The sequence below is a fragment of the Erpetoichthys calabaricus genome, chromosome 6 (assembly GCF_900747795.2).
Source record: "Erpetoichthys calabaricus chromosome 6, fErpCal1.3, whole genome shotgun sequence".
Lineage (NCBI taxonomy): Eukaryota > Metazoa > Chordata > Cladistia > Polypteriformes > Polypteridae > Erpetoichthys > Erpetoichthys calabaricus.
The window spans coordinates 104,629,056-104,642,632 of NC_041399.2; positions in this window are offsets into that span (position 1 = coordinate 104,629,056).

The window sequence follows — 13,577 nt, forward strand, 5'->3', positions numbered from 1 at the left end:
ATGAAACCCAGAAACATTTGCACTAAACTTTACAAACCCATAAAGGTTCAGAAGTCAGGCTTGAGACTCCCACGGCATTGAATAAATACAACCTCGCAGATGATAACTTTGGAAGAGGGACAAGGAGAGAGGGGCACTCATGTGAGAGTAAAATATGATAGGGAACAGTAACAGGAAAGTAATTCTTCAAAAAGTACAGCTGCAGATCATTCATTGTTAAATAAACATTCCTGTTCTCAGGCTTTACTCTTATTCGCTGTGTGTGTCTCAGTCTTTCTCAATACTGTTGCAATATTACTCTTAATTTTGTGGTGAAGTGTCATCAGTTACATGCAGCTTAGTGCATTATCCTAACTCATTACGGTTTCCTTCTTCTCCTCCTGCTACTCTGAATATTATTATTATTACTAGGGGGTTTGCCCCCTGCTCGCTTTGCTCACCAACCCCCCCAGCCTGCGCTACACGCCAGCCACTTCCTATCTCTGCTGCTCGTTTTGTGAAGAGGGGGGCTGAACGCACCCCAAGGAGATGCGGTCGCACCTCCGAAACCCCCTCTTAAATGGTGATACAATGGGAAACAAATGCAGTTTTTTTTTTATCTCCTCTTTGCTCGATCTGCATCTTGTGTGGCGCTTCGAACATTTAAAAGCCTGTACAGCAGCTGTCCTACTCTTTGTCTTTATTTCCGGCCCTGGGCATGGTTAAATCTCTTGGCACAAAGTCTCGTCTGGCAGGATGTGAGTTCTTGATATTTTATAGTTTATTTTATAGTTTTAGAAAATCTAACAACATCACATTAAAGTTCGATAAATTCTGAAAAGAATGATACCAAACATATATATGTAGGTTTTAAAATAAGCCCTATTTAAAGTGTAACAAAAGACGTGACACAAAAACGTCACATAAAATCATTTCACAAAATCATTGCACTTTAAGGCTAAGGATTTTAAATAAAGAGAGTAGATTAGGTAAGATCTCTGTTATAGGTCTCTTAGTGGCCTCCCTTATTAGTCTTCTTACATAATCACTCAGTTAATCACTCAGCCTGCTCTAGGCAGATACAGATGTGCCATATTAATTGACTTGGATATTTTATTGTATCCATTGACTGACTTGTGCTTTTTTTCTCACTTTATCACATAGCACCTTCGGGAGTTCTTTTGTCTTCATTGTGTAGGATAGACCACAGCAGCGACTCACCAAAAGTTGGACCTTCTAAATAAGGTGCATTTATAGAACATCCATCCATTATCCAACCCGCTATATCCTAACTACAGGGTCACGGGGGTCTGCTGGAGCCAATCCCAGCCAACATAGGGCACAAGGCAGGAACCAATCCCGGGCAGGGTGCCAACCCACCGCAGGACACGCACAAACATACCAAGCATACACTAGGGCCAATTTAGAATCGCCAATCCACCTAACCAGCATGTCTTTGGACTGTGGGAGGAAACCAGAGCGCCCGGAGGAAACCCACACAGACACGGGGAGAACATGCAAACTCCACGCAGGGAGGACCCGGGAAGCAAACCCAGGTCCCCAGGTCTCCCAACTGCGAGGCAGCAGCACTACCCACTGCGCCACCGTGCCGCCCGCATTTATAGAACAATAAATTGAATCCTCCTGACTACAGACAGGTGATCTCCATTTAACTAAATATAAGACTTGTAAAACCAACTGGCTACACCAGTGATAATTTAGGTGTGCCATATTGAAGGGGTTGAATTTTAATGTGAAAAATGATTTTATGCTTTATATTTGTACTGATTTGAGACCACTTTTCATAGATATTTTTTCACTTTGACACCATGATTCAATGTTGTATAACAATTATAGGGGGGAGAGTCAGAAAGCACAACGAGTTCCAAAAGAGTTGGGGTGCCAGCTGGGCATACCCCATTTAGTTTGCAAAAAATAAGACAAAAAAAACATAACAGGTGCATGATGATTGCATTCTCAAACAAAGCAGGCAGTAGCCTCTTATTGCTCTCTAGCAGTGTTTCTGTGTAGGTTAGGCAATGGAGGAGCGCCTGTCACTTCCAGGGACGTCTCTCCTTCATATCGCCTGGACTGGAAGGAGTGGGTATTCACTGGCTCTGTTGCCCTCAAGGGATGGAAAAATGAGACAAGACTGTTAGCAACAGCACCTCCTCTCATTCTGGGGTGATACCACATACCTTAGGTGAGCCTGGAAGGCAACCCTCTGGCCCACATACATTGCACAATAAAATGTTAACATTTCCAAGGGGTGAATACTTTTTTTAGACACTGAGTTGCAGCCACTCAATGTGCTATTTGGAGGAGCTACAGATGCATCTCAATAAATCAGTTTATCATCGAAAAATTAATTTATTTCAGTAATTCAATTCAAAAAGTGAAACTCATATATCATATAGATTCATTACATACAGAGTGATATATTTCAAGTGTTCATTTCTTTTCCTTTCGCTGATTATTACTTACAGGTAATGAAAACTCAAAATTCAGTATCTTAGAAAATTAGAAAATTACATAAGACCAATAAAAAAAAGATTTTTAATACAGAAATGTTGGTCTACTGAAAAGTATGTCCACATATGCACTCAATACTTGGTTGGGGCTCCTTTTGCATGAATTACTGCATCAATGCGGCATGGCATGGAGGCAATCAGCCTGCTGAGGTGTTATGGAAGCCCAGGATGCTTTGATAGCGGCCTTCAGCTCATCTTCCTTGTTGGGTCTGGTGTCTTTCATCTTCCTCTTAACAATACCCCATTGATTCTCTATTGGGTTTAAGTCAGGCGAGTTTGCTGGCCAATCAAGCACAGGGATACCATGGTCATTAAATCAGTTATTGGTACTTTTGGCATTGTGTGTAGTTACCAAGTCCTGTGGAAAATGAAATCAGCATCTCCATAAAGCTTGTCAGCAGAGGTAAGCATGAAGTGCTATAACATTTCCTGGTAGTTGGCTGCACTGACTTTGGACTTGATAAAACACAGTGGACCAACACCAGCAGATGACATGGCTCCCGAAATCACCACTGACTGTGGAAACTTCACACTGGACCTCAAGTAACTTGGATTCTGCGTCTCTCCACTCTCCCTCCAGACTCAGGATCTTTAATTTCCAAATGAAATGCAAAATTTACTTTCATCTGAAAAGAGGACTTTGGACCACTGAGCAACAGTCCATTCCATTTTCTCCTAAGCCCAGGTTAGATGGTTGTAGCCCATGTCCTGGATATGTCTGCGTGTGGTGGCTCTTGAAGAACTGACTCCAGCCGCAGTCCACTCATTGTGAATCTCCCCCAAATTCTTGAATGGGCTGTGCTTCACAATCCTCTCAAGGCCGCGGTTATCCCTGATGCTTATGCACTTTTTTCTGCCACATTTTTTCCTTCCACTCAACTTTCCATTAAAATGCTTGGATACAGCACTCTGTGAACAGCCAGCTTCTTTAGCAATGATCTTTTGTGGCTTCCCCTCCTTGTAGAGGGCGTCAATAACTGTCTTCTGGACAACTGTCAAGTCAGCAGTCTTCCCCATGATTGTGTGGCCTACTGAACCAGACTGAGAGACCATTTAAAGGGTCAGAACACCTTTGCAGATGTTTTGGGTTAATCAGCTGAGTGGAGTGTGACACCAGGAGTCTACAATATTGAACTTTTTCACAATATTGTAGTTTTCTGAGATACTGAATTTTGGGTTTTCATTACCTATAAGCCATAATAAGCAAAATGAAAAGAAATAAATGCTTGAAATATATCACTCTGTGTATAATGAATCTATATAATATACTAGTCATTTAGCCCGTTACAATAATGGGCGCTAGAACAGTAGTGCATAAACATTAGTAGGAACAGTCTATATTAAATGGCAAGGGACTTTATATGCCTTTAATCTCCTCTGACAGTAATACAGGCTTGTATGTGGCTGTAATATGCGTCACTGTATTGTGTACCTTTAATTTCCTCTCGCAGTAATACTGGTTTGTATTTCCGTAAAACGCCTCTAACTTTCTCTGACAGTAATATCGCGCATCGCACCATGCCCCGCGCAAACGTACTTCACCAGAAGACACACACACACGGACACCTGGACGCACAAAGGGATTTTATTAAAGAGGATGAGTTTCACTTTTCGAATTGAATTACTGAAATAAATTAACTTTTCAATGATATTCTAATTTATTGAGATGCACCTGTATTTCCCCAACCTAGTTTTCACCTTAAGCACTTCTTTGTCAAATGTTTATGCTATCCCTTCAAAAGTATGCTTGGGTTAGCATTAGACGATAGCGTCTATTGTTGTTGTGGCCATCATCCTTTTATGTTTGAGCATGAAAACGATCTATGGAGAAAGACAACTAAACAGTTGTTTCATTTTGAAACTCTTTGTAACTGTTCTTTGCATAAAAACTACATATTCCACATTCACTGCAAAGGCAAGCTCAGCTATGTTGAAGCATATCATGTTTCAAATGATTCATTCATACTAAAAACACAAATTTCATAAGCAATGCAGAAAGACTATGGGAGAGTTTAGTTAGTTTGCTTTATCTAAATGTAAAATGAGTGTTGAGCAAGGAAATATTAACTAAATGTGTCTAATGCCTCTGTGCAATGGTGTGACATTTTATTTGTCACAGTTGTAAAATCCAAAATGATAATTTGTTTTTAATTTTGTAATCTTCCAGAGCTAGTCTGTAATCTTAATATAAAAGTAACAGTGGAAGGTTACTCTGTTAAAATCAAATTTTCAGGTTATCAAGAGAAGGTCACTGATGTTGCCAGTTAGATTGATGATCCCGAAACTTTTGTATTTGCAGAATTCCCAGTTGCGTGAAAGAGTGCACAGGTCAGGGGTCTCTAACTCAGCTCCTGGAGGACCACAATAGCTGTTAGAGTTTGCTGAAAATAATCTTTAATTAGAAAACAGTTCTGGCTGTTAACAAATCACTTTACAGTTCAGTATAGTATAAAATAATTTCAGACAAAATGTTTTATTTAGTATCCCTTAATCCCTCAATTTTCCCATCTCTAACTAGAGTGCTGCATTCAAAGTAATATTTTATGATGAACACACACATAGACAAATAAATCCATGTTAGCATCCTCACTGTTATTTGCAATTATTTTTTATGAATTTATTTTGACTAACAAAAAAATAGCAATCAAAGGCTCATAGTCTTAAGCAAAGAAGTGTTTACCTTGAATAAATGCCTTTGACCTAAAAACTGTGGCTACACTAAGACACTTGGTGACATTCAGAGAGTTGTATAACCTACAGTTGTAATTTCTGACATTGCAGAGCAATAGCTGAGACAAGCCATCTAATTAGACGTAATGTGCCTTAAACAGCTAGAACCAGCTTCCAATTAAGAACTTCTTTGATTCAGTTATCCTAGCCTTGACATATCTTCTTTATAAACTTTTAAAATTGACATTTTTCTTGTCATTTTTCCCTCTGGCTGAGGTGTTGATATTTCGCAATGCCAATCCATAAAAATGACATTTTTACCTTTAAATACATTTAATTTTGTTAATTGAAAACCATTTAATAGAGTATTTACTTGGGAATATTTAAAAAAAAAAAAACAAAAAGCATTAATCTCAGCAGACCATCAGACCCTATTTTAAATTTATGTAAAGATTTATGTAAGATGCTGCAGATGTTCTATCAGATGGTTGTGGCGAGTGCCCTCTTCTACGCAGTGGTGTGCTGGGGAGGCAGCATTAAGAAGAAGGATGCCTCACGCCTGGACAAACTGGTGAGGAAGGCAGGCTCTATTGTTGGCATAGAGCTGGACGGTTTGACATCCGTAGCAGAGCAACGGGCACTCAGCAGGCTCCTATCAATTATGGAGAATCCACTACATCCATTAAACAGTGTCATCTCCAGACAGAGGAGCAGTTTCAGCGACAGACTGCTGTCACTGTCCTGCTCCACTGACAGACTGAGAAGATCATTCCTCCCCCAAACTATGCGACTCTTCAATTCCACCAGAGGGGGTAAACGTTGAACATTATTCAAGTTATTGTCTGTTTTTTTACCTGCATTTTTTTATTACTCTTTAATTTAATATTTTTTGCTGCTGGAGTATGTGAATTTCCCCCTGGGATTAATAAAGTATCTATCTATCTATCTATCTATCTATCTATCTATCTATCTATCTATCTATCTATCTATCTATCTATCTATCTATCTATCTAAAAGGGCTATTTTATATATACAGTATATATATATATATATATATATATATATATATATATATATATATATATATATATATATATATATATATATATATATATATATATATATACAAATATATTATAGAATTATATTGTGTAAATATATACAATGTATTCAGTATATAGTGCATATAGTGACTGCTAAGAGGGAATTGCAGCACACAAAACTCCTGATACAACTGCATGGACACAAGTCAAACACCATGTTTAATACAATTCTTTATTTTGGGGAAGACTTCTTTATAATAACTGCACAATCATAATACCATTATCTTCTTCTCTCTTTCTTCCTCTACTCCTCCCAGGAGAGCTCTGTCATTCTTCAACCCAACTCCGACTTGCCTGCGTAAGGCAGAGCAGTTCCTTTTATACTAGACCCATAAGTACTTCCGCTGTTAGGGCATAGCCTGTAGGACGCCCTTCAGGGTCAAGCGTAAATACCCGAAACTATGGATCATGAATTCCCGTAGCACCCCCTGGCAGCACTCATGGAACCCAATAGGGCTGCTCCACAGCACTACAATTCCCATCATACCCTACTGGTGCCCAAATGGGAACCAACGCTCTAGGGTGCTGCCCTACAGAGTATCAGAGGAGCAAATAAAGTGATTATCTCCACCCAGTCAGGTAAGGTTCTTCAGTCCATCCCAGCCGGGACACCACTGTACCCACTTTCAAATGGGCAACTCCTGCCAGCCTCCTGGCTAAAGTAGGGTCGTCTGTGCCTTTCTTCTTGTTCATGTGATTCCCATGCCTCGCGTCCATTACTATATAAACACAATGTTTCAGTTTTTTACAGTTTTTTAGACTTTCGTACATTTATGGTGATGAAACTGACTACCATAATTTTTTATTTTCCATTTTTAAGAAAATAGGATATCCTCCTTAAATTGGTGGCAGACCCTTCAATTAAGCTAGAAGGAGACACACAATATTCACTTCATGAAAAGTACTGTAACTGTAAAAAAATTGAATTCCCACGTATCTCTTTCCCTCTAACTTTAAAATTGTATCTCTTACTCAGGTCATTAACTGTAATTTTTCTATTTTAAACTAATTTTTCAAGGAAGCCATTCTATATCCATTTGTTATTTCTACTCACCAACCATGTAACTTACCAAAGCTTTTTGTCTGCCATTCCTTTCACACAATCACACAGTAGCTCACACATTAAATATGATTATATTTCTAAAAATATGCCATGTAAAGTTAAAATATTATTTGTTCAATACCCTTACTTACTACATATCTAATAAAATGTATTCAACAATTTACACTGACAAAAAAGATTGTTTCAGGTAGCACATGATAGACGAATGTCAGTCAACTGCAACATGTTATTTTTTTTCTCCTGCCATGTGTATGTTCAGACACCCATAATAGAAAACCTGTAGAAACATATTCTTAAGCTTGATTCTAACACCGCTTACCCCTGAATGACTAGCTAATTCTGTGTAATGACACTTAATCTTCATAAATGGCCACCTTTGACAGTAATCCTTGAATTCTAATGTTTTCATCATCTCTAGCTTTGCTTTTTTTCTTTTTTCATGCATTTCTGTCACCATCATATCAGAACTGCTCCAGTCTATTCACACCCCAAACAGCAATTCATCAACTCAAACATTGTGTGTCAAAAGTTTTTTTCTTATTTTTGGAAATTATTACCACATTTTTTTTCCTTTAGCCAATTATTGCTGGCATATACATGTTAATCCTAAGAGAAGAGTACTAACACTCTAAAAATGGAATTGTGATGGATGCATATGAAGAAATATTTGTTTGTTACAACAATAAAGCACACAGGAAAGGTTTACATGAGAAAGAACACAAAGTAACAGCGATAAATGATTACACACGAGTAAAACTGTAATTGCCCCAGTGGGCCTCACACCAATGTTTTGCTCTGTCTGTATATTGAGTTGGCTTCTAAGTGCCACTAAATCATCCTCTCGTATAATTTCTTCTCTCTCTCTGACTCTTTCTTTCTCCTTTGACTCTGACCATATCCTTTATCAAGCATTCAGCTTCTAGTGAGTCTTTGCCCCATATTCTATAATCATTCATTTCCAGGAATAGATATACTTCAGTTCTAACTTCTGAGAATCCTTCTTGGGTCAGAGGCTGGCAAAACAGAATATCACTCACTTTTGAAGCCCACAAAATCCCTGTAGTCCTGAACCTTGTGAAACTATTAAAGGGTAGGTATCTCTTAGGTATCTCCCAATTGGGAATTTTCTGCCTGTGAATAATGGTGTAATCCTTAAATAGTTTTGAGTGACAGTGTCACATATAGATATTCTGCCCTCCATTGCATCTTAGTGTCTTTTAAGGGGCCCCAGTAAAGAGAAGCTTTAGAATTATCATCAGACCTGCAAATTCTCCCTTTTTCTTTGAGTATGGGTCAGAAACCACTAACTCTTCCTGTGTCTCTTGTGTTCTAACCCCCTGGAGCAATATTTAAATTTTACTTCATGGTGTCATTCTTTCCTTTTTTAATCTGCTGTCCCTCAGGCACCAATCCTGCCTTACAACACTGGTGTGTAGAGCTGCTTGTTTTATCTAGGGGATTCATCTAAGGTTTTCAGGTGCGCTATGCCTCCTTGATAGTGCCAATGTCCCCTCCTACCCATCACAAAATGAGCTTTCATTTATTTTATGCATTAAGCATTCTTTCTATTTGTCTAGTTCATATAGCTCCTATTATTTCACTCTGTTTAATAATCTTTTGTTACGTATTTCCAAATATTGTGCATTGCATTATTGATGTGACCAGATTATATATTTCTTTGTTTGCTATATGTTTTCCTGAATATGCACATTCCAGTAATTTACTTTTATTACTTAAGCCTCTTATTTCACATTTTGGCTTATTATTTTAAAACATTCTGGTTAATCATGGTGCCAGGTAGTGGTGATGTGCTGCATGTTTTCTTGATATGCAAGTAAAGATTTTAGTGTAAACTGTCTGTGTCAATACTACTACATTAAAAAAAAAACAGTCCTTTCTTATTTGTGTTGATAATTATACTTTTATTTAAGAACTGCATATTTATGCTTCATATGTAATATAAATATAAACTATTACATTATTATTTTAAATGAAAATATATTTTATCCCCAGTTCCAGAAAGACAAATTGAAACCATGGTATGACTTTCACATTGTGAAGGTTTTTTGTTTTCACATTGTGCCAAATCTAATTGTTTTGACCTTCATTGAAACCTTATGAGATTTTAATGGGAAATAAATGATTCTAATTTGGAAAGACTAATTTGATGATGTCACAGTAATTATTCACTTTTTATCAGGAAAGATAAATAAACAATAAAGGGAAAATGTTAAAGCTAAATAGTATTTGATTTTACTATAATTAACATAGAAAAGGGTTTACTCACAGCTTAAGTGTGATTGCCAGCGCAGTCTGTGTAGAGTCTTCATATAGCCCCCATGTCCAGGTGGCTTTCTTTTGAGTACTCTGGTTTTATTTTTATATCCCAAACTGGGAACTCTGAATTAGCCCAGTATAAACTAGTATGGCTATTTTTATGTGTATGCCCACTGATGCAACTTGCTAACCGTTAGTTTCTACCTTGTGCCAAATGCATCTGGATAGACAATAGTTAATACTGTACATATAATAGAAAAAGTGGGTGTAGACAATAGAAGGATAGATAAATGATATAAAAATAGCTTGGCGAATGGAACATTATGAACTGAAACAAAATAAATGATGGAAAAGTAATAATTATACATTTGTAAAATGCACCAATGCAAAAATGCAAATTAATACTAAAAGAGATAAGCACATATCAGTTTCTTACTCTGTTGTACTTTTAGTAGACAACAGGATAAAAAACATTTGTCTGGCTTTCTTATTCTTATTTTTTCTTTTTAATTTCCTTTTTCTCCTTTCATTAGTTTTTGTTTTCTCCTGCTTCTCAGTCTAATTGGATAGATAGATAGATAGATAGATAGATAGATAGATAGATAGATAGATAGATAGATAGATAGATAGATAGATAGATAGATAGATAGATAGATAGATAGATAGATAGATAGATATCATTTACCAATTGTTATTCTTTACGTAATCTCACACCTGTTCTGTACCACTTTCTTCTCTTTCTTCTCCAGTTTGCCAAAGAATAAATAACACAACATTTTTGATTCATAACCTTTCTCCTCTGTCCTAGTGTCTTCACTTCTTTATCAACATGTCTCCCTTTAAGAAAGAAATATTTTTTCAAACTATCATTAAATCTTTTTACCATTATCCTCAAAGACTTTCCTCAGAATTCATTTCTCCCTTGAAATATCTTTATGTCTCCAACCCATCTTTCATTTCTTCTGATGTCTTTGGTGCCTTCTTCCTAAAGTTGCCAAAATTTACAAACAGCTAAAAACTTCTCAGAGTTCCTAAGGCCTATATTTTCATGTCCTTTCCTTTTCTTCTTCTCTTACATACCTAAATTTTAAACTGGTGACCTTCTCCATGAACACAGACACACAATTACATCATACATCCTTCAGCAAATGTCTGGTCCACATTTCTAACACAATGTTCTTTTCATGCTCCTCAACGTGCACCAAATTCATTTCCTTTGGACCTTAAATAAGCTCATGTGGACCCCATTCTCAAACAATTTACTATCTAGTCTAGTTTCTGACATTTTTATTTAAGATACTGGAATGCGTCGTTCTTTGGCTTTCCTTGGTTTTACTGGATGTCCATCTGGAAGATCCTCTCCAATCTGTTTTCCACAAACTGCTCAATGTTAGGTGACAATTGCTCTACAAAAGCTGCCTCGCTCTCTCATTTTTGTCATCTCTTAGCTTTTGACACATTCACATATCAATTGCCTAATCTCTACTCTATATACTGTGCACATGGAATTGTGGTTTCTTGGCTAGACTGATTCAAGTAATACCATTTATAATATTTTTTTTCTTAATCTTAGGCATACAGTATCTCCCTATCCTCTATCAGCAAGTGTTCCTCAAGGAAGGAAGCTGGGATGCCTTCTGTTCCTCCTTTATATATTAGGAACTTTTATTTTCTCATGGCTTCTCTTACCATATCTATGCAAGGAGCATTCCTTACTTTCAAACCACATTTAAGCTTAGATCTCCACCCATCATCCTCCCATTTCCTTCTGAATGACATTATTGCCATTTTTTTTCTCTCTATTTTATCCACAGATCATTCATTCTCTAAACATTATTCATGACAATGAAATCCTCAGATACTATGAGAACTTGGATAATTACTTCTCTTTCACACAAAACAATTTCTAATGACATCACCCTGCTCCTTCTTTATTCTTGATACACATAAGATCTGTCTCTTCCATTTCAAAAATTAAGCAAACAATTCATAATTGAGGGAATTTGCCTCTACTGGTTACTTTGGCATATCTCTACTTGTCAGTCTCCTAGAACATGTTATCTGATTTCTCCAGCTCAAACACAGTTTTGCTTCCCAAGTGGTGTGTTTTGTTCTTTGCTGCACACATACTATTGCTCTAATCTGCAATCTCAATCAACTTCTCTTTGCAGGTATGATCTAATATAAATCTGTTATCTTGCCTTTCGTGAATTTTTAAAGCTTTTCCCCACACTTTTGCTAGTCTTTGTTTTCTTCATATGCCCCTATATATACTGTATGTCTTTCCTCTCGCTAGATGTTCAAAAATATATACTGTTTCTCAGTTCTTACTTCCATCCTGTAGAATAAGTTACCAATGATTATCAAAAGTGTTCCCAGGCTCTTTAGGTGTGAACTCTGCCTGAGCACACATCTCTTTACAAAGCATCTTTGGTATATATTTTTTTACACTTCTGATCTCATCCTGGATATCTATAATTACTGTACATTGATCCAAACAACTGAAAATAAACCTCTTCACATTCCAGCAGTAGGGAAACTCTCACAAAAATGTACTCTGCTATACACTGTGACAGATTTGCTGACACCTTAGGAATGGCCTCTAGAGGTTATAGGGACTAAGGATTTGTTTAGGCTTTGCATTAAATTTTAAGAGTCAGATTTGTAAAAGCAAATACTAAACATTATGTAATATAAAGCAAAAAACAAAGTGATATGGTCTGTAGTCTGGCCAGGGCTAACCTAAAGCAAGGCATCCAAGCTGTAACACAAAAGTATAAACTGAGGATTGAGGACAACTTTAATAACAATAACCCAAGGTGTGTGTGGCAAGGCATACAAGCGGTAACAAAATATAAAAGTAATAACATCGTACTTGTAAGCAGTAACCCCACCCTAGCAGAGAAACTGAATATGTTCTTCACCCATTTGATCAGGAGACTAGCAGTAGGGATGTTGGTTGGCCAGCATTAGTATCTTTGACATCTAATCAACACCATTAATTATAAATATTACATAGGTTAAAAGGTTTACGTAGGGTCAGTATAAGGACAGTAGCTGAACCTGACAGTGTTTCAGGATGCATGCTTTTAGCATCAGTTGGCTGATTTTTTTTTACCAGTTTCTTCAACCTCTCCTTGTCCACTGGTGTTGTCCTGAATCACCTTTAAATGACTACCATTATGCCTATATATGAACATCAAAATGTTAATTGTTTAAATGACTTTCAAACAATTGCAGTTACACCGTGATATCCAAGTGCTCTGAAAGACTGATTCTGGCACATATAAAAAGTTCAATCCCCGCCATACTGGACAAGCATCGGTTTGCTTACAGGACTAATCAACTAAGGATTAGCCTCTCTCTCCTTACTGTCTTGGAGCAACTGGAAAGGCCGAACACATATGTCAGGATCCTTTTTGTTGACTATAGGTTGGTCTTCAATACACCTTTTCCCAATGCACTGGTGCACAAACCTCATTACCTGGGATTAAGCCCTACAGTCTGCAGATGGATATTAGATTTCTTAACCAACTGCACCCAGAATGTCAGGTTAGGAAAATTCACATCATCCATTCTTACCACGAACCTTGATGTCCCATGTAAATGTATACTGCATTCCGTGTCTCTGATGCAGATTTCTTTCTTTTGGCATTAAAAAGAACTGTCTACAGAATGTTTCCCTGTTTATAAGCTACTTTAATGCCTCATCTGGAGAGAATGCACACTGTGGTTTCTGTTACGCCACAGAGATAAGGAAGACACTTGGACATGAATCCAGCAAATGAAGGCTTAAAAAGAAGAACGCCCAAATAATTAAAAAGACTTTTAAGACCAATACCCTCCAAACCCCAATTTATTAATTCACCCCTCTTACACCCACCTACCCCCTTCCTCATGTGCTTTATATTACTTTGATTCCTTTATGTCTATTCATTTTCCTCTGATGATGAC